The sequence below is a fragment of the Phyllobates terribilis genome, unplaced genomic scaffold, assembly GCF_046119375.1.
Source record: "Phyllobates terribilis strain yellow unplaced genomic scaffold, ASM4611937v1 Scaffold_4__5_contigs__length_816908805, whole genome shotgun sequence".
Lineage (NCBI taxonomy): Eukaryota > Metazoa > Chordata > Amphibia > Anura > Dendrobatidae > Phyllobates > Phyllobates terribilis.
The window spans coordinates 282377247-282405138 of record NW_027362764.1 but is presented as its reverse complement, the minus strand read 5'-3'; the positions used below and the strand labels follow the sequence as shown (position 1 = coordinate 282405138).

The following is a 27892-nucleotide window of genomic DNA, read 5'->3' as shown; positions in this document are numbered from 1 at the left end:
AGTGTTGCTTCCTAAGTTGACAGTTTGATTTCACAGAAGTTTGATTTACTTGGAGTTATATTCTGTGTAAGTGTTCCTTTTATTTATTTGACCAGTGTATATATATATACACACTCATATACAGTCACACTTGCTGTGGTTACTCTGTTGCCTTTTCTCTGGCTCTACACAAAGTATACACAGCAATGATAGAATGCCTCTTTATATACACTTTCCGTGTTTCTATAATGGTACAGTTTGGGAAATGAGTGGTTAGGGTTACTACACAGCTGCTGAGTAGAGGAGTAGTGTTGAGCCACCCCCGTAGTGTTCGAGTTCGGTTCGGTTCGTCGAACACCCGTGTGTTCGCCGAACTGTTCGTCGAACTGTTCGTCGAACACCTTCGAACACCGTTAAAACAAATGGCAGGCAAACAAAAACACATAGAAACACATAGAAAACACCTTCAAAGGTGTCCAAAAGCTGACAAACTGCTCAGAAGACACAACTAACACATGAAAAAGTGACAAGTACATATAGTCATGCGAAAAGAAAAGAGGTGGAGGAGTAAAAGGAGGGGGAGACACAGATATAGGCATGTCATGCCCTTCTAAAATCCAAAAAGTGAGAAGCCGACACGGCCAGTCCGTTCCTGCCCGTGCCACCTCTGTGTCGCCGGGTTTGTGCCAGAGCCGCGGTGGACCCTGACGGCCAGCCCCCCTATCCCAATACTGGTGCCTGTCCGCCGGTGGGTCGAGGCCCCCCACGGTGGGGGGGGAGTAACATCTGCAGAAGAAAGACCATCTTCCAGCCAAACTAAGATGTCGACTTCTTTTCGTGGACAATGTGATACGATCCCATTCTTACGGACACGCCCATCGCTACAAATTCTAAATGAGGCACAAAAACAGCAGGTGCTTCAACGGATATCAAGTGCTCCTTCAAGTGGGCTCTCCATCACCTCAATTTCAACATCACAAATACTCCAGTCCTCAGAGGTGTCACCCCAATCGCACTTGCTTCCTCACAGCTCCCAAGTCTCCAGCTGCCCGTCTGAGTATGGGGTAGTACAGATGGTTGAGTCTGCACAGCTGTTTACTCATACTATAGCCTGGGAAACGGAGGTCTGCTCCAGAGCTTCTGTTAATCCAGATGAGGAAATGATCTGATCTGATGCCCAGAATCTTTATAAGTCGGATCCAGGACCAGATGAAGAAGGTTCTGAGCATAATGTAGACCCTTGTTCCCAAACTGTAACTCCTGTTGGTGGAGACAATGATGAAGACGATGATGAGACTGAAATACCTGAGCGACAACTTGACTTTTCGGTCAGGGCAGGAAGAGGTTGGCTCTGAGGACGACGGGTGTGATAACACACAGGGTGATGATGACGAGGTTGGAGATCCCACTTACTGTCAACCCACAGTCAGCCAGTCGATGAGGTCAGCAGAGGAGGTGGAGGAGGATGTGACTAGCCCTGGGGATGGGGATGACTCGGTACCCGGGCATTTGCCTGGCCTTGGGGATGTGGCGGTGGTCGGCTCCCTGGCCCGTACCCTGGGGTCTCTCTTTAAAAGGGTGGATAATTGTTAATTTTATAAGAGTTCATGACCCACCTGTGGTATCTGGTGACAAGCACCAGCGCTGCAGCAGTCCACTGAGGCCGGTGATAAGGCAGCTCGATGGTATAGCTCCCCACAGGTGGACCTAGGTCTCAGGGCAGCGTATGCAGGGGGAATGCAGGACAGGCAAGACCCAGCTGGGTCAGAGCAAGAACGGGAACCGACACGGTAGTCACTTCAGTACCTTTTACTGGTGAAAATTCAGGCACATCCCGGAGCACTGTAGGGTGAAGGGTGCATATCAGGATCCTCCCCAATGAGCGGGTGTAGGGCCTCCTGTTTCTTGCCTCTGCGTAGTAAGTTTCTGACCTGCCTGGAGCTAGGCCTAACTTTGTCTCTGTCCTGCGCTGGCTGACCTTGTGGTAGGGCCTTCTCTTGGAGTTCACGCTCCCAGTATGCGGGGCCTAAGCGTCTCCTGGCTCTGTTACATATCAGCACCTTAGCGATCCTGGGACTTGTAGTTCTCCAGGGATTCCGGTTATGCCTTACTGGGTCATAGAGATACCGGTAAGCTCGGATCCTGTGTCTGGTAAATGCTTCGGGGTGAGCTGGTTAAGCTCCTCTGCCCCTTATGTACTAACTTGCCACTCGCCTTCGGCCTACTCGGGCCCTCACTAGGCTATACACACTAACGGCAGCTTGCCGCGCTTCACTGATCTTACGGCACCGGCACACCTTAAGCTCTATCTGGGCTCCCTGAATCTAGCAAGCAGGAGCCTCGTGCTCCACTGCTGAACTATTAACTGCGTTCTCTAGACTAGACTGAGCTCCACTGCAGACTGACCTCTCTTAGGCTTCTCTACTGCAGGAACTCTTCAGAGGAACTGAACTGCCTAGCTCCACCTTCCCTATTTATATCCCTAACGGGCTCCCTCTGCTGGTCTGAGGTGGAAGGTGGAGATGTGTGAATGTTTATGGGGGCCTCTTGTGGAGGATTCCATCAATGCACTCTTCTAGGATCTGTGATACCAAGCGCAGCGGGGCATCACAGATGCTATTGACGACGAGGTTAGGTTGCGCCTTCCTGAACAGAGATGGAGTACTGGAAGCACGTCAACAACTGCATCCTCAACCACAACTCTGCCTCTGACCACAAGTCGTAGTGGCTCTTCAGGTCACATGGGCTCTAAGCCTTGCATAGCCTGGGCATTTATTCAGATCGATAAGGATGACCCAACTCGTGTTATCTGTAATATTTGTCAGCAAAAGCTAAGTAGAGGCCAAAAAATCCATAGTTTGAGTACTTCATGCATGTACCGTTACATGGATATGAAGCATAAGTTGCAGTGGGAAGCTCACTGTGCTACAGTGCGGCCTAGCCGGCTGGGCCAACTACCGTCTGCCCCATCTTGTGCATCCGCAGCCTCTTCATCCTCTGTGACTGGGGGGACAGCAGTCACACATGTTTTTGGACGCAGACCTGCCACCTCTTTACCCGCAACAGCCAGTGTGATTGGCAGGTCGTCAGTTCATTGGGAAGTGGAAACACCTGCTAGTGTTGAGCGCTCTCCGACATCGAGAGCACCACTTTTGGATCAAGGCAACCTAACATGTCCGCCTGCATCTTCCTCACAGACCGGCAGTTTGCCGGGGACACCCTACTCAACACCGTCTAAGCACAACAGCCAGCCCTCGGTCCCTCAGATGTGGAAAAGTAAAAGACCATTTCCTCCTAGCCATGAGAAAGCTAAGAGGTTGAATTTCACCATCTGCAAGCTGTTGGCTACAGAAATGCTGCCTTTCCACCTGGAGGACACAGAGGATTTTCAAGACCTTATGTCCGTCACAGTGCCCCAGTACCAGATGCCCAGTCGGCACTACTTCTCAAAGAAAGGTGTGCCTGCGCTCCACTAGCATGTCGCACACAACATCACCGCTTCTTTGAGAAACTCTGTGTGTGACAGGGTGCACTTCACCACAGACACTTGGACGAGAAGGCATGGACAGGGGCGTTACATGTCGCTGACTGGGCATTGGGTAACTATGGTGACAGCAGGACAAGGGGCTGCTGTCCAAGTCTTACCGTCCCCACGAGTTGTGCGTCAATCCTCTTTATGTCATTTTTCCTCCACTGCTTCTGCCTCCTCAACCTCCTCTCGGTCCTCCACCTGCACCCAAAGCCTGTCTGGTAATGCCACCTGCTTTCTAACTGCGCAGAAGGAATCCTGCACACCTCCTTACTATGCTGGCAGCAGGGCTCAACGGCATCAGTGTTTACTTTGAAATGTCTGGGAAATGTGAGTCACACAGCTGAGGAGTTGTGGTCAGCTCTGGAGACCCAGTTTCATGAAAGGTTGTCTCCACTGGACCTGCAACCAGGGAAGGCCATGTGCGACAATGCTGCAAACCTGGGTGCGGCACTTCGCCGGGGCAATGTCACACACGTGCCTTGTATGGCTCACGTGTTGAACCTGGTTGTCCAGCAATTTTTAGCCCACTATCCCGGACTAGATGGCCTTCTGCAGAGGGCACGGTCGCTGTGTGCTCACTTCCGCCGTTCGCATCCCGCAGTTCAACGACTTACATCTCTACAGAAGTCGTTGGGCCTGCCAGTTCACCGGCTGAAATGCGATGTGCCGACACGGTGGAATTCAACTCTGCACATGTTGCAGCGACTGTGGCAGCACCGACAAGCCCTGGTGCAATACGTTCTGACGTATAGCCTGGGCCAATGAGATCCAGAGGTGGGGCAAATCACGCTGCAGGAGTGGTCTCAGATCAGGTACCTATGAAGTTGACGCGCCCCCTGGGCCATGGGGTACCCTGAGCCGGGCCGGTAGACGCTGGGGGTTGTAGTCACTGTGGCGGTGACCCAGTCCGTGACCCAGGGCGGTCAATCCAAGGGTAATTTGTATATATGGATTTTATAATGCCTGAGTACGACACCTGTGGAGTGCGGCCAAAGGGGCCGTCGCTGCGGAACAGTCCTCTGAAGCTGGTGGTTTTGCAGCAACGGTATTATTACTCACCACAAGAAGAGTGTAGCTTCAGGGCAGTGTGGGTGGATGATGGTGGTTGTAGTGCAGGGAGTCAGTAATGAACACAGAGTCCGTGTGATGCCGTCTCAAGATATTACTCACAGTTGTTGTAGTCCAGATTACAGGTACCAGAGCAATCTCCCCCGTCGTGCTGTGCATACTCAGTGAGGGGCTCAGTCCACCCCCAGATAGCTCTGGAGTACTTAGCAGGACCCCCTTCTGTGTGTCCTTTCTCTGGCCTTCTCCCTGCACCTCACACCCAGTGACACTTCTATCCGGTATCCTCGGGCCTTGGCGGGTGTGTTCCGTCCCCTGGGTCCTATGTGGCTACCTTCTTAGTGAGACTGGTGTGGACTTTGGCCTGCAGTACATGAAATGCAGCAGCCTCCGGTTTCTAGTTGAGCCTTGTTGTTTCTCCGCTAGTTGAGGGACCGGTTCCCCTTATCTGGCCTGACCCCTCTACCTCCTGGTAGCAGCGGGAGTACGGGTGGCCTTCTGCACGGCCCGTAGCCGTAGGGTCCCTTCAGTTCCTGGAGCCTTCCAGCTCCCACTCCTCTCTTCTCTCCTTCAGTCCTGGGCCTCCCAGGCTAGGCCCGCCTCCGGAGCAGAGCTCATGCCTAGTCTCTGCTCCTGTCACTTTTCCTCCTCTGTCTGGCTTGCTCTTTCTAAGATGGCTTCCTATTTATACTCTCCTTGTCATGTGCTCCCCTAAGCTGCTCCCCTAAGCACCCACTACATAGGACCCTCAAACCAGCTAGGGACCTAGGACTGTGCTCTCCCTTAGGAGCAATCTCGCCCTACCCCCACTGCGGGTATGTGTTGGATGCAGGAGTCTGGGTCCCGAGCCATACGCCTTCCTTACCTGAGGGTGAGATACCACACCTCTGGGTGAGATGCAGTAACTCTGTGGCGACTGAACCCTCAGGGGCGCCACACACCCTTCTGCACAGTTTTGAAATGGCGACGAAGATGTTTAGTGCTGACGACGATGCCATTATCAGCATGACTATTCCGGTGATTTACATGCTGGAGCACACATTAAACAGAATTCAGAGTCAGGTGGTGGGACAAGAGGAGGTGGAGGAAGTAGAGGAGGAGTCGTATGCGGAAGGGATAACATCTCCAAGGTCCAGACGGTTGGCAGCACCAAGGCGGCAGGCATGGGAGGGTGGGGGAGAGGGATTAACCAGGGCGCATGGTAGCAGCCAAACTGTTGAGGAAGGTGCAGGAGCCGAGGAAGAAGTGGAGGACGAACTGGCGATGGGCATGGAAGACTCATCAGATGAGGGAGACCTTGATCACATTTCTGTTGTGCGTTGTTGGAGGGAGAGGCAGAGGAAGGAAGCATGATTCTTACCTCGCTACCAACACAACAAGGACTTGGTACTTCTGGATGCGCAAGACACATGAGTGCCTTCTTGCTGCACTACCTGCAACATGACCCCCGGATTGTCAGAATTCGAAGTAATCCCGACTACTGGGTTGCCACACTCTTAGATCCCCGGTACAAAAGTATATTTGCCGAAATAATTCCTGCCATAAAAAGGTATTGACGAATGCAGGAGTATCTGCAGACGCTGTTGCAGAATCTTACATGTGCTTTTCCACAAAACACCAGTGGTGCACGTAGTGAATCTCACAGTTCTAACTTGCCAACGGTGGGACTGTCGAGTCTTCATCACTCAAACAGTAACAGTAACACAGTATCTGCTGGTAACAGCAATTTTGTGGAATCGTTTCACCACTTTTTTAGACCATCCTTTGCAAGGCCACAGGAGACAAGAAGTCTGACACATAGTCAATGCCTAGAGAGGATGGTACAGGAGAATCTCCAAGTGAACATCGAAGCCATGACTGTGTCACTGGACCCTTGCTCATTTTGGTATTCCAATCTGGAATAATCGCCGGAGCTCGCCACTCACGCCTTGGAGATCTTGTCATGCCATGCAGCCAGCGTTCTCTCTGAACGTGTGTTCAGCGCTGCTGGTGGTGTGCTGACAGATAAGCGCACGCGGCTGTCCACTGAGAATGTAGACAGACTCACGTTCATAAAGATGAACAAATCATGGATTCGCAAGGACATTTCTACCCCTGTGTCATCCTTGGGAGACTAAAAGCTTGGGGATTTGGTAAAATCACCTCACCAACCGTTTTAAGCAACAGTGGGGCAATTGATGCCACTTAACCCTAGAACGCATGACCATAAAAATCTACACTTTCACATACCTGGGGCCCTTTAGGCCCGTGTGCAAATAACATGGAATAACTCAAACTCAAATGACAAACAACTATATACATGAAGAATACCTAGAGTTTCAAAATTCTAACTAAAGTAATCTTGCAGAAAATAGAAAACAATTAACTGGGCGGGCCTGCAAGGCCACAGGTATGCGTTCTAGGGTTAAGTGGTGTCTGTGCCACAATTTTGGGAGTCCCCTTGCTGTGTCTTACGTGACGTTGGCATCGTCAATTCCAGGTGGGTTGGGTCGCACCCCCCCCCCTTTTAACTGTAAGAAACTACATACACTATGGCTTGGGGTAACACAGATGGTTGAGTCTGAAGAGCTGTTTACTCAGAGGTCTGCTCCAAATCTTCAGTGTCTGCTAGTCAGCGTAGAATTTTTAACTGCATCTAGCCTAGGCAATACTTTGGGCGTAGTAGCCCAGCTGCGAAGCAAGCTGCACTGTCTGTGTATCTAATAAGAATTTTTAAATGAATCTAGCCTAGGCAGACTGTGGGGACCCCCAACCAAACCCAGACGCTCAGCCCCCCTACCGCCCCCCTTTCATGGACAATACAATAATGTAACTCTTACAACTGGATGGGTGAGGATCGGTCACAGCTTTATTAACTCTTTATACTCATTCCATTAGAAAGGCATTTTATTTCTAAAATAATTCAGCTTGTTGCAGCATGCCCTGGGTCCCCACTCCGGCAAGTTGGCCAACAAGTGTAACTCTCCAACATGTCCTTTCTATTTCCAGGCCACGGAGGATCCAGCGTACTCGTATGCAGGACTCTGACCCCCACCCATAACTCTTAACGCTTGTTCCACTCCGTCCTGGAGTCCTGACAGGAATATGTCCAGTCCAATATCTATTAAGTGAACACCGTCGGGCCGTATGAGGCCTGCTTTATCTCCTTCCAGTTGTCGGTGTCGTATCACTACACCGCCTCTGTCTCTTCTAAATTTTGCCATCCGAATATTTATTACCTGCCTTGTCCATTCGATGGCCGTGATGTCTCGCGCACCTTGCCATACCGCTATCGGCACAATCTCTAACCATACTATAGCTAATTTTGTGAAAAATTCTCTGAAGCGCTCAGTGTCTAGTTTCATTATTGCCATTAGTTATGCGCTCTTGTGATGACCTAGGTTGTTTCCCCCGGCCTGTATAACTAAGATGACCGGACCTCTTGCCTCTCTCCCTACCTTGATTACCTCCATTAGTACCTGTGGCCATAGCAGGCCTCTAATACCTCTCCAGTTGAAATATGTGTTATGAAACTCTAATTTCCTCCCGCCTGGGCGGACTTTCGCCCTTTTTTGTGCCCAATATATATACGAGTGGCCTATCACTCACACTGTTGGCTTAGCGTCACCTGTAAAAGAAACAAACCACGTTAGGATAACAAGTCCGGTCTTATGTATCTCGCCAAACACGTGGATCACCATCTCCCTATCCTCTGAACTTCCGTTTCTTTCAGTCCTGCTCTTGCTGCTTCCGTGGCCGCACCTATGCGGAATGAGTGTGTCCCGTAATCTTTGGGGTGGTTCCCTGCCGATGTTATGCATTTATTAAATATAGCTTGGAACAGGTATCTTGATAATGGCGTTCCATCAATGTGTGATAGGAAGAAATTACTTTGTGATCTGATGGTTAGATATGTTTTTACTATTGTTACCCGACTCAGTGTACCGTTTGTGGGTTGTAGAAGTACCCAAGTACCCCTGCCCGCTGGAACCGTTTTCGATTGGTGTATGCGTAGACGTATTGCATTATTGGCTATGACTACGTCTTGGTGTAATAAGCCTCCACTGGTGGTAATTTTGGATTGAGGGACTAATTCGCTTATACATAGCGCCCCGAAGAAGGCGATCACAAATGCAGTAGACATTAGTGTTGCTTCAAATTGTGAGTGTCATGTTAATGGTGTTAGGGATATGATGTGAGAAATCAGTTTTAGTGACACGGGACGGGACGTCTACATTCCTGACTTGGCTGACCCCTTTTCCACCCTTTTATGGATTGTCTGATGATGAATCTTTGTCACATCTCCCCAATTCAGTAGTTGGAAGTGAAATGCTACTCCGGTCAGACACCGCTGCGCTGACGCTCCTGATATGCCCCTCATCATTAGCTGGTGGAGAAATTCTATGGTGACTTGTGATCTGGCTTGTTCACATTGGTCAACCCGTCTGCCTGCTACTAGTCGTGTCCACTCTTCCCATGCCTTACCGTATGCTTGCCACGTTGACGGGGCAACTGACGCTCTGATTAATGGCATCAACTATTCGCCACTAGATCCCATAGGGAGGGTGGGCAACTGTTGCCCGATGGGTGGGCGTTGTGGAAGAGCTCTGTGAAAATCTGCCAATTGAATTGTTATAAAGCGTTAGCAGCAGCTTTATACCCCTCAGCATAGTGGCTAGTGTGGACCCATACATTGTGTTTTAGGCACAGGAATGCTAGCCTGCGTAGTAGGCCTAGCACTGGGAGAGACGATGATGCCATCTTATTAATGCAGTGCGCTAGGCTGGTGTTTTGTGTTATGAAGCGTATATTTTTGTTAGCCAGGCGCGCGCCCCATATTTCTATTGCTACCACTATTGGGAAAAATTATTTTCAGGGCTAGATGCAGCTAAAAATTATTATTAATTTCAAAGCTGGTGGAGCTTGGTATAGATGGCCTAATACAATGAGTCCCACACACTGCTAGAAGCCCAAATATTTTTTCAGAGCTAGATGCAGATAAAAATTATTTTTAATTTGCAACCTGATGGAGGTCAGTATAGATGAACTAATAGACCCAGTCCCACACACTGCTAGAAGCCCAAATATTTTTTCAGAGCTAGATGCAGAAAAAAATTATATTCAATTTGCAGCCTGATGGAGGTCAGTATAGATGGACTAATAGAACAAGTCCCACTCACTGCTAGAAGCCCAAATATTTTTTAAGAGCTAGATGCAGAAAAAAATGATATTCAATTTGCAACCTGATGGAGGTCAGTATAGATGGACTAATAGACCAAGTCCCACACACTGCTAGAAGCCCAAATACTTTTTCAGAGCTAGATGCAGATAAAAATTATTTTTAATTTGCAACCTGATGGAGATCAGTATAGATGGACTAATAGACCAAGTCCCACACACTGCTAGAAGCCCAAATATTTTTTCAGAGCTAGATGCAGATAAAAATTATTTTTAATTTGCAACCTGATGGAGGTCAGTGTAGATGGACTAATAGACCAAGTCCCACACACTGCTAGAAGCCCAAATATTTTTTCAGAAGTAGATGCAGAAAAAAATTATATTCAATTTGCAACCTGATGGAGGTCAGTATAGATGGACTAATAGAACAAGTCCCACACACTGCTAGAAGCCCAATTTTTTTTTCTGAGGTAGATGCAGAAAAAAATGATATTCAGTTTGCAACCTGATGGAGGTCAGTATAGATGGACTAATAGAACAAGTCCCACACACAGCTAGAAGCTCAAATATTTTTTCAGAGCTAGATGCAGATAAAAATTATTTTTAATTTGCAACCTGATGGAGATCAGTATAGATGGACTAATAGACCAAGTCCCACACACTGCTAGAAGCCCAAACATTTTTTCAGAACTAGATGCAGAAAAAAATGATATTCAATTTGCAACCTGATGGAGGTCAGTATAGATGGACTAATAGAACAAGTCCCACACACTGCTAGAAGCCCAAATATTTTTTCAGAGCTAGATGCAGAATAAAATTATATTGAATTTGCAACCTGGTGTAGGTTAGTATAGATGGACTAATAGAACAAGTCCCACACACTGCTAGAAGCCCAAATATTTTTTCAGAGCTAGATGCAGAAAAAATGATATTCAATTTGCAACCTGATGGAGGTCAGTATAGATGGACTAATAGACCAAGTCCCACACACTGCTAGAATCCCAAATACTTTTTCAGAGCTAGATGCAGATAAAAATTATTTTTAATTTGCAACCTGATGGAGATCAGTATAGATGGACTAATAGACCAAGTCCCACACACTGCTAGAAGCCCAAATATTTTTTCAGAGCTAGATGCAGATAAAAATTATTTTTAATTTGCAACCTGATGGAGGTCAGTGTAGATGGACTAATAGACCAAGTCCCACACACTGCTAGAAGCCCAAATATTTTTTCAGAAGTAGATGCAGAAAAAAATTATATTCAATTTGCAACCTGATGGAGGTCAGTATAGATGGACTAATAGAACAAGTCCCACACACTGCTAGAAGCCCAATTTTTTTTTCTGAGGTAGATGCAGAAAAAAATGATATTCAGTTTGCAACCTGATGGAGGTCAGTATAGATGGACTAATAGAACAAGTCCCACACACAGCTAGAAGCCCAAATATTTTTTCAGAGCTAGATGCAGATAAAAATTATTTTTAATTTGCAACCTGATGGAGATCAGTATAGATGGACTAATAGACCAAGTCCCACACACTGCTAGAAGCCCAAACATTTTTTCAGAAGTAGATGCAAAAAAAAATGATATTCAATTTGCAACCTGATGGAGGTCAGTATAGATGGACTAATAGAACAAGTCCCACACACTGCTAGAAGGCCAAATATTTTTTCAGAGCTAGATGCAGATAAAAATTATTTTTAATTTGCAACCTGATGGAGATCAGTATAGATGGACTAATAGACCAAGTCCCACACACTGCTAGAAGCTCAAACATTTTTTCAGAAGTAGATGCAGAAAAAAATGATATTCAATTTGCAACCTGATGGAGGTCAGTATAGATGGACTAATAGAACAAGTCCCACACACTGCTAGAAGGCCAAATATTTTTTCAGAGGTAGATGCAGACAAAAAATTATTTTTAATTTGCAGCCTGATGGAGGTCAGTATAGATGGACTAATAGAGAAAGTCCCACACACTGCTAGAAGGCCAAATATTTTTTCAGAGCTAGATGCAGACAAAAAATTATTTTTAATTTGCAACCTGATGGAGGTCAGTATAGATGGACTAATAGAGAAAGTCCCACACACTGCTAGAAGGCCAAATATTTTTTCAGAGCTAGATGCAGATATAAATTATTTTTAATTTGCAACCTGATGGAGGTCAGTATAGATGGACTAATAGAGAAAGTCCCACACACTGCTAGAAGGCCAAATATTTTTTCAGAGCTAGATGCAGAAAAAAATTATATTCAGTTTGCAACCTGATGGAGGTCAGTATAGATGGACTAATAGAACAAGTCCCACACACAGCTAGAAGCCCAAATATTTTTTCAGAGCTAGATGCAGATAAAAATTATTTTTAATTTGCAACCTGATGGAGATCAGTATAGATGGACTAATAGACCAAGTCCCACACACTGCTAGAAGCCCAAACATTTTTTCAGAAGTAGATGCAGAAAAAAATGATATTCAATTTGCAACCTGATGGAGGTCAGTATAGATGGACTAATAGAACAAGTCCCACACACTGCTAGAAGGCCAAATATTTTTTCAGAGGTAGATGCAGATAAAAATTATTTTTAATTTGCAGCCTGATGGAGGTCAGTATAGATGGACTAATAGAGAAACTCCCACACACTGCTAGAAGGCCAAATATTTTTTCAGAGCTAGATGCAGACAAAAAATTATTTTTAATTTGCAACCTGATGGAGGTCAGTATAGATGGACTAATAGAGAAAGTCCCACACACTGCTAGAAGGCCAAATATTTTTTCAGAGCTAGATGCAGATATAAATTATTTTTAATTTGCAACCTGATGGAGGTCAGTATAGATGGACTAATAGAGAAAGTCCCACACACTGCTAGAAGGCCAAATATTTTTTCAGAGCTAGATGCAGAAAAAAATTATATTCAGTTTTCAACCTGATGGAGGTCAGTATAGATGGACGAATAGAACAAGTCCCACACACAGCTAGAAGGCCAAATATTTTTTCAGAGGTAGATGCAGATAAAAATTATTTTTAATTTGAAGCCTGATGGAGGTCAGTATAGATGGACTAATAGAGAAAGTCCCACACACTGCTAGAAGGCCAAATATTTTTTCAGAGCTAGATGCAGACAAAAAATTATTTTGAATTTGCAACGTGATGGAGGTCAGTATATATGGACTAATAGAACAAGTCCCACACACTGCTAGAAGGCCAAATATTTTTTCAGAGCTAGATGCAGAAAAAAATTATATTCAGTTTGCAACCTGATGGAGGTCAGTATAGATGGACTAATAGAACAAGTCCCACACACTGCTAGAAGCCCAAATATTTTTTCAGAGCTAGATGCAGATAAAAATTATTTTTAATTTGCAACCTGATGGAGATCAGTATAGATGGACTAATAGACCAAGTCCCACACACTGCTAGAAGCCCAAATATTTTTTCAGAGCTAGATGCAGATAAAAATTATTTTTAATTTGCAACCTGATGGAGGTCAGTGTAGATGGACTAATAGACCAAGTCCCACACACTGCTAGAAGCCCAAATATTTTTTCAGAAGTAGATGCAGAAAAAAATTATATTCAATTTGCAACCTGATGGAGGTCAGTATAGATGGACTAATAGAACAAGTCCCACACACTGCTAGAAGCCCAAATTTTTTTTCTGAGGTAGATGCAGAAAAAAATGATATTCAGTTTGCAACCTGATGGAGGTCAGTATAGATGGACTAATAGAACAAGTCCCACACACAGCTAGAAGCCCAAATATTTTTTCAGAGCTAGATGCAGATAAAAATTATTTTTAATTTGCAACCTGATGGAGATCAGTATAGATGGACTAATAGACCAAGTCCCACACACTGCTAGAAGCCCAAACATTTTTTCAGAAGTAGATGCAAAAAAAAATGATATTCAATTTGCAACCTGATGGAGGTCAGTATAGATGGACTAATAGAACAAGTCCCACACACTGCTAGAAGGCCAAATATTTTTTCAGAGCTAGATGCAGATAAAAATTATTTTTAATTTGCAACCTGATGGAGGTCAGTATAGATGGACTAATAGACCAAGTCCCACACACTGCTAGAAGCCCAAACATTTTTTCAGAAGTAGATGCAGAAAAAAATGATATTCAATTTGCAACCTGATGGAGGTCAGTATAGATGGACTAATAGAACAAGTCCCACACACTGCTAGAAGGCCAAATATTTTTTCAGAGGTAGATGCAGATAAAAATTATTTTTAATTTGCAGCCTGATGGAGGTCAGTATAGATGGACTAATAGAGAAAGTCCCACACACTGCTAGAAGGCCAAATATTTTTTCAGAGCTAGATGCAGACAAAAAATTATTTTTAATTTGCAACCTGATGGAGGTCAGTATAGATGGACTAATAGACCAAGTCCCACACACTGCTAGAAGCCCAAACATTTTTTCAGAAGTAGATGCAGAAAAAAATGATATTCAATTTGCAACCTGATGGAGGTCAGTATAGATGGACTAATAGAACAAGTCCCACACACTGCTAGAAGGCCAAATATTTTTTCAGAGGTAGATGCAGATAAAAATAATTTTTAATTTGCAGCCTGATGGAGGTCCGTATAGATGGACTAATAGAGAAAGTCCCACACACTGCTAGAAGGCCAAATATTTTTTCAGAGCTAGATGCAGACAAAAAATTATTTTTAATTTGCAACCTGATGGAGGTCAGTATAGATGGACTAATAGAGAAAGTCCCACACACTGCTAGAAGGCCAAATATTTTTTCAGAGCTAGATGCAGAAAAAAATTATATTCAGTTTTCAACCTGATGGAGGTCAGTATAGATGGACGAATAGAACAAGTCCCACACACAGCTAGAAGGCCAAATATTTTTTCAGAGGTAGATGCAGATAAAAATTATTTTTAATTTGCAGCCTGATGGAGGTCAGTATAGATGGACTAATAGAGAAAGTCCCACACACTGCTAGAAGGCCAAATATTTTTTCAGAGCTAGATGCAGACAAAAAATTATTTTGAATTTGCAACGTGATGGAGGTCAGTATATATGGACTAATAGAACAAGTCCCACACACTGCTAGAAGGCCAAATATTTTTTCAGAGCTAGATGCAGAAAAAAATTATATTCAGTTTGCAACCTGATGGAGGTCAGTATAGATGGACTAATAGAACAAGTCCCACACACTGCTAGAAGCCCAAATATTTTTTCAGAGCTAGATGCAGAAAAAAATTATATTCAATTTGCAACCTGATGGAGGTCAGTATAGATGGACTAATAGAATGATGCTATGCCCAAAAGATTTTACTTCACTAGGTGCAGTAAAAAAATTGGTATTCTATACACAGGTGGTATGTCTTGCAACACAGATAGGCTACTCCACTGACTAACACACTCTGCAATAGGCCAAAAAGGATTAGCTTTGCTAGATTCAGCCAAATGCTGTGAAAAAAACTTGCACAGCACTGGCACAGACCTGCCTGGCAAAAACTGATAGGAACTGATGTAACCTAGTCTTGAAAAGGACTGCAATTACAATTAGTCTTTACTCCCACAATCTATCTATTTAAGAGCACAGACCTGCCTGATAAAAGTCGTAGGAAATGCTGTAACCTAGTCCTTAAAAGGACTGCAATCACAACTATTCCCTACTCCCAAGCTATCTGTAGATTTGTGCGAAAATTGGCTTGAAATTAACAAGGTATAGCGCACACAGCAACAGCGGTGCCGTCTAACACGCAGCTGCAGCAGTGAGAAAATGGTGGCGACAGGGAAAATGGCTGGGTCTTATAGGGCAAGGACATGTGACATACACTGCCAATGACACATGCCCTTGCTTGTGTGAAAAAAAGCACTTCGCTCCGTGTGTGCGCTGCTGATAGGCTGACAGATTGCACCTCCCCACTGTAAATGCGGGAAAGAGAAAAAAAAATGGAGTTCTTCATTATTCCTGCAGAGATCCATCCCCTGCCCCTCCCCCCACCCCGCTGTACACTCAAACTGCGTATTAACATTAATTTTCATCATTACTGAGAAAAAATCCAGTTATGATTTTGGTGCACGAACAGTTATCGAACATAACCTCGAACAGCCGAATTTTTCTCAAATCGTTCGTGTTCGCCGAACGGCTCGAACACCGCCCAAAACAGCTAGAATTTGAGATTGGCGAACAGTTCGAGTAGAACAACGCTCATCTCTACAGAGGAGCTGCCTAGCAACCAGCCTGGAATCTGGGGGACGTGTCTCATTAGAACACAGCATGCTGAGCTGCCAATCCCAAGATGGCCGCTCCTATAAGCCGATTTTCTCATAACATAATTCACGTAATAATATTCATTATTCTTCCAAAAGTAGTTTATTTCTACAGTCTCCTTACTGTAATATACCATAGAATGTGTGAAGGTGATAGGTCCTCTTTAAGGATTTAAGGGACAACCTTTTTAGAACTTATCCAATTATCCAATTAAAAGGTAGGAGGCGCTGGTAGGCTGGTCACTGATAAGCAGCGAATCAAGGGACACAAACCACAATGTGTCAATGGGATAGTACCAATACAAATAGGGGTATAATTCGCGCTTGGGTAGTGGGTAGAGGGAAATTGGGGAGATACCAACGTGGGGGCGTAACTAAGGACTAGTCGTAGATTGGATAAAATTAATTAAGCTTTATTTGAAATAAATAGATAAAAGGTGTTTAAAACCAGTTAAAAGTGATAAAGTCTCTGACCAGAGGCCAGTATATCTAGAGAATAGGAGTAACGTATTATATTTTGATAGAAGATGGTCCTTAGTGTGGTCCAGAGGTGTAAGAACCTGTGGAAAAAGGGTAAGGGGGGTTAGTTTAGTGGGATTATTGCATAAGGTCAAGATGAGATAGATGGTGACCAATGTACCTGTAGTAGGGTCCTCGTTCTTATTGGTGAATAAGTATCATGGACTATCTGTTAGGTAGGTGCTCTTATTCCATGGTGGGAGAATCTACAGGGCTAAATGATAGGTATGAAGGATTAATTAAGGTAGAGAGATGCTGCAAAGTAAGTAAATTCTCTGTACCTACTGTAATCCGGGCGGATATTAGTTTCGGGTAAGAAGAGGTCCAGGGGCCTAGGCTTCCTGAAAACCTGGTGTCCTAGGTTGTCTTTTTAGTCTACCTGCAGTGCGAAGGTAGAGGGTGGGTAGAAAACGATCTTTGCCCTAGTGGGGGCTATAAATAAGTAGTGGATATTTACCTGATGATGCAGGTGTGTTCCAATAGGTGACCTGTAGCAGTCCAGGGAAGTCCGGTGGGTCTAATACAGTGGTGACCCTGTACGTCCTGGTGGTGTGATAATTGTACCTGTGGTGAGGTAAGTCACATGGGTCAGGTGAGGCAGGATGTCAACCAACCAAGGTATGAGAATCCTACTAGGTATACCTTGTCAGGGAAGTTTGTAGAAAGGTGGTTCCCCTAGGTCCTAGAGCCGGTCGGTGCCAGATAGGAGAAATATTGGTAGGGGTAGCTTTAGCGTATAGATAGGCCTGGTTCTAGGAGGGAAGCGGCCGGTTAGTCAAATGGAGGGTAAAGCTGTGCAAAGTTGACGGAGCGGTCGCAGCATCCAGTTACTCACAGTTGGGGAGGTCTACGTGGATCTGAGTCAGACAGTCGTCCCAGGGACGGGGGCGTCCTGTCGGCAGGTACCGTGACTGTATCCGGAGCGAGAGCAGAGTCCCGGCCGGAGACTTCCGCTCCTCGCGTGATCTCGGATAGGGAGAGCGCGCGCTTCCTGCAGAAAGCGCGCGAGACTTGTGTGACGCGCTGACACGTGACACACAGGATGCAGCGGTCTCTTAGCGCTAGTGAGCTGGGATAGGGCGGGTCCTACGCGTTTCGAAAGATTCGTCTTTCTTCCTCAGGGATAGTCCTACCCAGCATCAGTGCCCTTATATACTCTAGTCAGGAGTGGTCTTGATGACTGCCTGTCAGTCATGTGTATGTTTTCTGAGCACACACAGGTCTGTCAGTCATTAAATGCAAACAGCTCGATGTCACTGTTTAACCCTTTGGGTTTAAGGGTGTTTAGTTGAAATATCCACTTACTTTCTGTTCTGGACATAGTTTTAATAAAATTACCAGATCTCCAGTGTGTTGGTACAATCTGGATACCTGTGATTTGGGTCTCATTTATGCATCCATTATGTTTTTCCATGTAATGCTTGGAGAGCGGGTGTTCCTTACATTTATTTTTTATGTTCCTTAGATGTTCGTTTATTCTGACATTCATAGGTCTTTTAGTTCGCCCTACATACATCTTTTGGCAAGGGCATGTCAGACCATATATTACTCCTGTACTTGTGCAGGTGATAAAGTCCTTAATGGGGTATGTTTCTGTTCCATGGCTGACAGTACTTTGTTTGCAGGTTTTAACCATTCTGCACATTTTACATTTTTTACATGGAAAAAAACCTTTAATTTTTTGTTTAAAGGGGGTATATATTTGATTGCTTAATGAAAAATTATTTGTTGTTGGTGCTAATATGTTTCTTAAATTCCGTGCCTTTTTATATATAAATTGGGGATTGACAGGTATCTGATCTCCAATTATTTTGTCATCCCTGAGTATGTGCCAATGTTTCCCCACAATTTTCCTGAATAGATGGATATTGGAACAATATGGTGTGATGATCGGAATGTTAAGTTGTTCCCTATCACAGGGGTCGACAAAGTTGTTCAGAATCTAGGAGCCAGCCAAAAAATTTAGGAGCCAGAATTTTTTTTGTTGACAAACTGTACATATAGACCCCCTCACACACGGCGTCTCCCCGGGGAGCACGGCCTTTGTATGTACTTACACAGGTAGCGGGAGATGAGAACGGGCCCCCGGCCACAGCGATTCTTCCCCCCAGGGCCGGCTCCAGGTTTTTCTGGGCCCCGGGTGAAAGAGTCTCAGTGGGCCCTTTTAACACATACACGATTCATGGTGCACAGATACGGCGGAGAAATAAATATATATATATATATTTATTTATTTATTACACATGGCCCAGCCTGCCCCCTCATCCTTCACATACGCAGACATATGCGCGCGCACACACGGTACGCAGACATATGCACGCACACACGGTACGCAGACATATGCGTGCGCACACACGGTACGCAGACATATGCACGCACACACGGTACGCAGACATATGCACGCACACACGGTACACAGACATATGCACGCACACACGGTACGCAGACATATGCGTGCGCACACACGGTACGCAGACATATGCGTGCGCACACACGGTACGCAGACATATGCGTGCGCACACACGGTACGCAGACATATGCGCGCGCACACACGGTACGCAGACATATGCGCGCGCACACACGGTACGCAGACATATGTACACATACAGACATACACATAGATAAAACAGACAAATATATATACACAGTCATATACACTGACATTCACATACATGCACTCACACAGACCCATTACTAATATTTTTAATATGGGGATTGGGGAAGCCTCACTCACCTGTCCCCGGTCCAGTGTCCTGTCCAGCAGCTCCTCGGGTATGGGGCAGTGCAGGGCCCCCGGCGTGTCACAGACTTCATGGCCCTGGAACATCAGAGGGGCCCACTTGCGGTCGGGTCCGGGCCCCTCCCGCCCATCTGTGCAGGACCTCCGCTCCGACGGTGTTTGATTGCCGGCACTCCCCCAGACATGGCCGCGCGCTGTGCAGCTGTGTCTGCTAGTAATGACGCGGCAGGAGCGACACACAAGCACAATTAAAGGTGCAGTGCCGTCGACCCTGCCGTGTCATTACTAGCAGACACAGCCGGACAGCGCGCGGCCATGTCTGGGGGAAGTGCCGGCAATCAAGCAGCGCCTGCGTCCCTGAACAGGTGCGGAGGAAGCGGCCAGGGCCCCGACAGTGAGTGGGCGGGTGGGTGTGTGGGCCCGGCCTCGACAGTGAGTGGGCAGGTGGGTGTGTGGGCCCGGCCCCGACAGTGTGTGGGCCCGGCCCCGACAGTGAGTGGGCGGGTGGGTGTGTGGGCCCGGGCCCCGACAGTGAGTGGGCGGCTGGGCCCCTCTGATTTTCCAGGGCCCCGGCACTTGCCCGGGTACGCCGGGTGCTGACGCCGGCCCTGCTTCCCCCGTAACCCAACTCTCCCTGTCCAGTCCCGGAGCATAAGGGGGGCGGAGCAAAGTGGAGAAGGCGGCCTGAGCGATACTGTCCCTGCTTCCTCCGATTGGATGACTCCGTGCAGGAGGTGGGATTGGATTGAGAGTATTTTTTTTTCTTCTCAACTCCTCAAGCACCAGGCAACATTTTCTAGGCGCCAGACAACATTTTCTAGGCGCCACTGGCGACCAGGCGCCTGGGTTTGTCGAGCCCTGCCCTATCATACTGTGATTTTTTATTGGTTTTTCTGGATGGGTTCAAAAGGGTTTCCCGTGGTATTTGAGCTACGGAATCTACTATTTCATTAAGAAATTTAGCATCATAACCTTTCTCAAGGAACTTTCTTGTCAGTTGATCAGCCTCTTTTCTGAAGTCGGGATTTTTCGAGCAATTTCTGTGTATTCGTATGTACTGGCTACGAGGTACATTGAGTAGCCAGTTTGGTAGCTGACAACTGTCCAGTGGTATATATCCGTTTGCGTCTGTGGGTTTATAATAGGTACGTGTCCGGATATGATTGTCTTCAATATAAATATTTAAATCCAAAAAGTTAATGGTTTTGGTGCTGGTGGTAGATGTGAACTGTAGGAAGTAGTTATTGTTATTTATATCCTGTAGGAACTTCTCAAGGGAAGAATGATCACCTGACCATATGAATAATATGTCGTCAATAAATCTCAGCCACAGGACCAGGTTTGGGTGTAGGGTACCCCCCGGGTGTATGGTTAGAGATTCCCACTCTCCCACATACAAATTAGCGTAGCTGGGGGCGAACCTGGTTCCCATGGCAGTGCCCCATTGCTGGGAGTAGTAGTTCTCCTCATATGCAAAATAATTATGAGTAAGTATGAATGTCATACATTCTGTGATGAACTGGCTCTGTTCTGTGGACATTTTTTGTTGTAAAAAGTGGCAGGAGGCCTCACATCCCTTTTGGTGTTGAATATTGGTATACAAAGAGGTAATGTCTAAGGTCCCCAGGATATAGTTACTCTGCCAGGTGATATTATTTAATATTTGTATTGCATGCTTGCTGTCCTTCAGGTGAGATGGTAATACTGGTATTAGGTCTTGAAGGTGGTGGTCTACTAATCTAGAAAGATTGGCTGTAAGACATTGTATCTCTGAAATAATTGGTCTCCCTGGGGGTTCTTTTTGGTCTTTATGTATTTTGGGTAAATGGTAAAATACGGCTAGTCTAGGGTATGGAATATTCACATAGTCGTATTCATTTTTAGTGAGAAAACCTGCCTCTAATCCCTTTCTGGTTAATGTTTTTAGTTCCTGTAGATAAATGGTAGTTGGATTTGAAGGGATAATTCGATATGTGCGTGAGTCACTCAGGAGTCTAAGTGACTCTTTGTGATAGTAGTCATGGTCTAAAATAACTATGCCGCCTCCCTTATCGGCCGGGCGGATGACTATATCTTTATTTTTTTGTAGATTCTTTATGGCAGTTGTTTCTGATTTAGTGAGATTGGTACTGAATTTTAAGCACTTCTTGTTACTGAGCCGGCGGATGTCATCCGTGACATTTTTTTCAAATGTATTAATGGCCTCTGAATGTTCCTGGATAGGGTGAAAGTTTGATTTGTTTTTTAAGGAGGTATGTAAAGTTGCTGGGTTAGTTGGTGAATTGGTTAATGTAGTGGTTCTAATTTCCCCTTCTCTTTTGACAAAATATTTTTTTAGAGCTAGTTTTCTTATAAATTTCTTTATACCTATGAAGGCCTGGGATTTGTCTAATTTAGTTGAGGGTGCATATTTGAGGCCTTTTGTTAGTAGGGTGGTGTCGCTAGCTGTTAGTTTATATTTACTTAAGTTGAATATGGAGTCATTGCTGGTCACTTTTTTTGAGTTGTTCTTTTTCTTTTGGGCGAGTTTCCCTCCCCTGCATCCCCTTTTGCGTTTTTTTTTGGTGGCCTTCTGAAAAAAATCAACCTTACTGGTATGTTTTCTTATCGAGGGGAACGAAATGGAAGTACCAGGTGGTGTTCGTTGTATTCGCGGAGGCGAGGTTTCGTTAGCAGGAGTAGGGGGGTTCCCTGTGAGTGGAACCATTGGAGGGTTTTCGGGCTCTTCCGATATATTACTTAATAACTGAAAACGGTTCTGTACCGTAATTGGGGTCTGGATTTCTTGTTGAGAGGGGTTTGGGTGTTCTGAGGTCTGACCATAGTTTTGGTCACATCCTGGGGGGGATCCATTATCAGAGGTGGGATGGATGGAAATTTCATCTATTGAAGACCTGGAGTTAGTGGGACTCCCCACTACTTCATCCAGGATTTCAAAGAAGTTCCGATCCTCACTGCGTTGTTCGGGTAGAGGTACGGCATCTCTCCCGAACTTATTCCTTTTTCTTGTTATTATTTCCTGTTCCTTCTGGTTAATTCTATTTTTTATACTGTTGCTTAAGCTCACAATATCAGGGTGATTTTGTTGAGGCTTAATTTCATTAAATAGAATATTGATCTTATTTTTATTTTCCATGAGTTGTCTTTTTCTTTTGTTGATTATAAATTGCACTGCTTGTTTTAAAAAAATCTTTAAACATAGTTTCTCATTCAGACAGGGTGGTGGGATCGCCGATGTCCCCTGATAGGGCTTTTGAAACTGTTAGGCCAGGGGGTATGATATCATGGGCTAGATAGTGTTCTAAAGTGGCCACTTCCCACAAGTCTCTCATCTCTTTTAGGAGTAATTGTTCTAACGTTTTTAGTGAGTCCCTTGCGGCTTTAATTATTTCCGGATTAATTTTGGATGGTTTTTTTTGGGAGTTGTGGAAGAATAGTTGAATATTCTCAATACGTTCCCTCCTGTCGTACCAGAGGTCCCCCATAATGCCTGGGGATAAGTATCTATGAGTAAATTAGGAAGAGAAAGAGGGGGGGGGGGAAGAGTATGACTGAGGTAGCGACCAGCAATGACTCCATATTCAACTTAAGTAAATATAAACTAACAGCTAGCGACACCACCCTACTAACAAAAGGCCTCAAATATGCACCCTCAACTAAATTAGACAAATTCCAGGCCTTCATAGGTATAAAGAAATTTATAAGAAAACTAGCTCTAAAAAAATATTTTGTCAAAAGAGAAGGGGAAATTAGAACCACTACATTAACCAATTCACCAACTAACCCAGCAACTTTACATACCTTCTTAAAAAACAAATCAAACTTTCACCCTATCTAGGAACATTCAGAGGCCATTAATACATTTGAAAAAAATGTCACGGACGACATCCGCCGGCTCAGTGACAAGAAGTGCTTAAAATTCAGTACCAATCTCACTAAATCAGAAACAACTGCCATAAAGAATCTACAAAAAAATAAAGATATAGTCATCCGCCCGGCCGATAAGGGAGGCGGCATAGTTATTTTAGACCATGACTACTATCACAAAGAGTCACTTAGACTCCTGAGTGACTCACGCACATATCGAATTATCCCTTCAAATCCAACTACCATTTATCTACAGGAACTAAAAACATTAACCAGAAAGGGATTAGAGGCAGGTTTTCTCACTAAAAATGAATACGACTATGTGAATATTCCATACCCTAGACTAGCCGTATTTTACCATTTACCCAAAATACATAAAGACCAAAAAAAACCCCCAGGGAGACCAATTATTTCAGGGATACAATGTCTTACAGCCAATCTTTCTAGATTAGTAGACCACCACCTTCAAGACCTAATACCAGTATTACCATCTCACCTGAAGGACAGCAAGCATGCAATACAAATATTAAATAATATCAACTGGCAGAGTAACTATATCCTGGGGACCTTAGACATTACCTCTTTGTATACCAATATTCAACACCAAAAGGGATGTGAGGCCTCCCGCCACTTTTTACAACAAAAAATGTCCACAGAACAGAGCCAGTTCATCACAGAATGTATGACATTCATACTTACTCATAATTATTTTGCATATGAGAACTACTACTCCCAGCAATGGGGCACTGCCATGGGAACCAGGTTCGCCCCCAGCTATGCTAATTTGTATGTGGGAGAGTGGGAATCTCTAACCATACACCTGGGGGGTACCCTACACCCAAACCTGGTCCTGTGGCGGAGATTTATTGACGACATATTATTCATATGGTCAGGTGATCATTCTTCCCTTGAGAAGTTCCTACAGGATATAAATAACAATAACTACTTCCTACAGTTCACATCTACCACCAGCACCAAAACCATTAACTTTTTGGATTTAAATATTTATATTGAAGACAATCATATCCGGACACGTACCTATTATAAACCCACAGACGCAAACGGATATATACCACTGGACAGTTGTCACCTACCAGACTGGCTACTCAATGTACCTCGTAGCCAGTACATACGAATACACAGAAATTGCTCGACAAATCCCGACTTCAGAAAAGAGGCTGATCAACTGACAAGAAAGTTCCTTGAGAAAGGTTATGATGCTAAATTTCTTAATGAAATAGTAGATTCCATAGCTCAAATACCACGGGAAACCCTTTTGAACCCATCCAGAAAAACCAATAAAAAATCACAGTATGATAGGGAACAACTTAACATTCCGATCATCACACCATATTGTTCCAATATCCATCTATTCAGGAAAATTGTGGGGAAACATTGGCACATACTCAGGGATGACAAAATAATTGGAGATCAGATACCTGTCAATCCCCAATTTATATATAAAAAGGCACGGAATTTAAGAAACATATTAGCACCAACAACAAATAATTTTTCATTAAGCAATCAAATATATACCCCCTTTAAACAAAAAATTAAAGGTTTTTTTCCATGTAAAAAATGTAAAATGTGCAGAATGGTTAAAACCTGCAAACAAAGTACTGTCAGCCATGGAACAGAAACATACCCCATTAAGGACTTTATCACCTGCACAAGTACAGGAGTAATATATGGTCTGACATGCCCTTGCCAAAAGATGTATGTAGGGCGAACTAAAAGACCTATGAATGTCAGAATAAACGAACATCTAAGGAACATAAAAAATAAATATAAGGAACACCCGCTCTCCAAGCATTACATGGAAAAACATAATGGATGCATAAATGAGACCCAAATCACAGGTATCCAGATTGTACCAACACACTGGAGATCTGGTAATTTTATTAAAACTATGTCCAGAACAGAAAGTAAGTGGATATTTCAACTAAACACCCTTAAACCCAAAGGGTTAAACAGTGACATCGAGCTGTTTGCATTTAATGACTGACAGACCTGTGTGTGCTCAGAAAACATACACATGACTGACAGGCAGTCATCAAGACCACTCCTGACTAGAGTATATAAGGGCACTGATGCTGGGTAGGACTATCCCTGAGGAAGAAAGACGAATCTTTCGAAACGCGTAGGACCCGCCCTATCCCAGCTCACTAGCGCTAAGAGACCGCTGCATCCTGTGTGTCACGTGTCAGCGCGTCACACAAGTCTCGCGCGCTTTCTGCAGGAAGCGCGCGCTCTCCCTATCCGAGATCACGCGAGGAGCGGAAGTCTCCGGCCGGGACTCTGCTCTCGCTCCGGATACAGTCACGGTACCTGCCGACAGGACGCCCCCGTCCCTGGGACGACTGTCTGACTCAGATCCACGTAGACCTCCCCAACTGTGAGTAACTGGATGCTGCGACCGCTCCGTCAACTTTGCACAGCTTTACCCTCCATTTGACTAACCGGCCGCTTCCCTCCTAGAACCAGGCCTATCTATACGCTAAGGCTACCCCTACCAATATTTCTCCTATCTGGCACCGACCGGCTCTAGGACCTAGGGGAACCACCGTGCTACAAACTTCCCTGACAAGGTATACCTAGTAGGATTCTCATACCTTGGTTGGTTGACATCCTGCCTCACCTGACCCATGTGACTTACCTCACCACAGGTACAATTATCACACCACCAGGACGCACAGGGTCACCACTGTATTAGACCCACCGGACTTCCCTGGACTGCTACAGGTCACCTATTGGAACACACCTGCATCATCAGGTAAATATCCACTACTTATTTATAGCCCCCACTAGGGCAAAGATCGTTTTCTACCCACCCTCTACCTTCGCACTGCAGGTAGACTAAAAAGACAACCTAGGACACCAGGTTTTCAGGAAGCCTAGGCCCCTGGACCTCTTCTTACCCGAAACTAATATCCGCCCGGATTACAGTAGGTACAGAGAATTTACTTACTTTGCAGCATCTCTCTACCTTAATTAATCCTTCATACCTATCATTTAGCCCTGTAGATTCTCCCACCATGGAATAAGAGCACCTACCTAACAGATAGTCCCTGATACTTATTCACCAATAAGAACAAGGACCCTACTACAGGTACATTGGTCACCATCTATCTCATCTTGACCTTATCCAATAATCCCACTAAACTAACCCCCCTTACCCTTTTTCCACAGGTTCTTACACCTCTGGACCACACTAAGGACCATCTTCTATCAAAATATAATACGTTACTCCTATTCTCTAGATATACTGGCCTCTGGTCAGAGACTTTATCACTTTTAACTGGTTTTAAACACCTTTTATCTATTTATTTCAAATAAAGCTTAATTAATTTTATCCAATCTACGACTAGTCCTTAGTTACGCCCCCACGTTGGTATCTCCCCAATTTCCCTTTTTAGAACTTAGCAGAGAGCAGCTACAAAAAGCATTTCGTTTTCAGGGAGGAACTGGTATACTTATACAGGCAAACCTATAGTTGTAAACATTTCCATCCCTTTAGGCAGTATGATGTTTATGTTAATACAAATCTATATGGCATCTGTATGGTCACACATGGTGTCAACATAGCCTAATATAACACATCCTTATCATTTACATCTACAGAACTTATTAATGGTTTCAAATGGAACATTTCACCTCCAGAAATGCTATTTGCATGCTGATAGGGTGGTAAATTGCATTTAAATAATGATGAAATCATGCCTGGTTAGCTTACTGTAAGAAAATTAATTTATATTCTCCCTGCAGCCGCTCACTTCCACTCATTGTTGCGGCACATACTATACTGTGCGCGTGCTGTAATCACTCCCCCGCACATTGATTGACAGCCTACTCTACAGAGTATGTGTACATACAGAGATTCCCTTTAAACATGTTATCCAGCACAATATTAGAAGTAATAAAACTTTATCACTACGTGTTTGATGGTAATCCTGTAAGTAGAATATTTGACCTGTGTAGCTTTTAACACAATAGAATCAACTTGAAGCCACATATCATAGTATTTCATACAAGCACAATTTATGATAGGCTCCTTAGAATGGTGAATGTTGTAGCTCTCCTCTACGTTTGATTGAAAACCAAACAATTCTTTAAACTGACCTTGACAAACTCTTCTACAATGTTCTTGAAATCGATCTGCAGAAGATTCCCCAGGAAAGGTAGTGGAGTAGGTCCTGGGGGAAATCTGGGCTGTTTTCCTTTTCTTTTGATCCACACGGTCATCAGGAATGTAAGCACGAAAACCAGCAAAAGAGATCCAAAGCCAGGAAGCTCCATATCTGCGGCATTAGCTGTGATTCTGGCTGTGGGAAACAGACTGGCTTCTGTGCACAGTAAATCTGGGAAGATTCAGTGCGCTGCTTGTGTAATGTGGCCACACCTCACTATCTGCATGGGAGAAGCCCTTCCCCTATGTAGCAGCAACAAAATGAGCACAATGGAGACTGGATTAGAAATCTTTCAGGAAGTTGTACAGATATTTAGCTGTAATATGGGTCATTTTTGCTTCTGTCTATAAAAGTGCCTTACAGCAGAAACAGAGTATAAAAAATAGGGACGGCAGACAGCTGCATAAACAATATGCAGCGTGAATGTGCAAGTCTTCCCTTCTCTGCCTGTACTAAAAGTTGTTTTTAGTCACTTCTGCTGTGACCAGTCTACCAAACATGATCTCTGAATTACACAAATTTGGATACCTGAGTAATTTCAAAATAAACTCACATAAATCTGAGATAATGAATGTTTCCTTACAACCATCTCTGGTAGCGCAA

At 44.6% G+C, this 27892-nt stretch overlaps 1 pseudogene; it reads right to left on the bottom strand.

Moving 5' to 3' along the window:
• The window catches only part of LOC141265332 (cytochrome P450 2C23-like), a 118378-nt pseudogene extending 90877 nt beyond the window's left edge, over positions 1 to 27501 (bottom strand).
• Between the last annotated feature and the right edge of the window lie 391 nt (positions 27502 to 27892).